General features: G+C 42.7%; 1 non-coding gene across 1 annotated transcript; it reads left to right on the top strand.

The window, feature by feature from the left end:
* The first annotated feature begins 315 nt into the window (after positions 1–315).
* Positions 316–387, top strand: TRNAV-CAC (transfer RNA valine (anticodon CAC)). Its single transcript has one exon. It is a non-coding gene; the product is annotated as a tRNA-Val (tRNA).
* Positions 388–695: the final 308 nt, after the last annotated feature.

Below are 695 nucleotides of genomic sequence, written 5' to 3' on the forward strand. Positions count from 1 at the left end.
TGGGAAAGGAGTACCAAAGATTATCGTGGAAGATTCACAGCAATGTTTTCTCTGGATGCTGTACTTGGGAATTTCATAGGTAGAGGATCATTGAAAACCTAACCTGGAATTATAAGATGGTTGACATTTTAGAATAACATTATGATTTGTGCTTTTTATAGGTGTCTATGAAAATTTGTCCTTTAAATACGGGAGAGGTGGAATTCCTTGGTAGAAGAGTCTCTTCAGGTAGGGAATAAGTGGCCAACTTGAGTCAGGATAAGCAAGAAGAAGGATGAAAGAAATATTTTTGAGGAAGTAACCACCTTTAGAGCTGGGGATGTAGCTCAGTGGTAGAACATATGCTTCACATGTATGAGGCCCCAGGTTCGATCCCTGCCGTCTCCACATCTAACATTAACAGTGTTAATTTGTTCTTTTGGGTTTGCTAGTAACTCAGATAGTGAAGAATTTGCCTGCAGTGCAGAAGACCCAGGTTTGACCCCCAGGTTGGGAAGATCCCCTGGAGAAGGGCATGACAACCCGCTCCAGTATTCTCACCTGGAGAATCCCATGAACAGAGGAGCCTGATGGCTACAGTCCACGGATTTGCAAAGAGTCCAACACTGAGTGGCTAACACTTTCACTTTCATCCAGCTATAAACTCACTAAAGCCATTAGGGAGAATGGAGTAGAGGAATGGTTGATTAGAGGAA

This window comes from Bos mutus, chromosome 1, assembly GCF_027580195.1.
Source record: "Bos mutus isolate GX-2022 chromosome 1, NWIPB_WYAK_1.1, whole genome shotgun sequence".
Lineage (NCBI taxonomy): Eukaryota > Metazoa > Chordata > Mammalia > Artiodactyla > Bovidae > Bos > Bos mutus.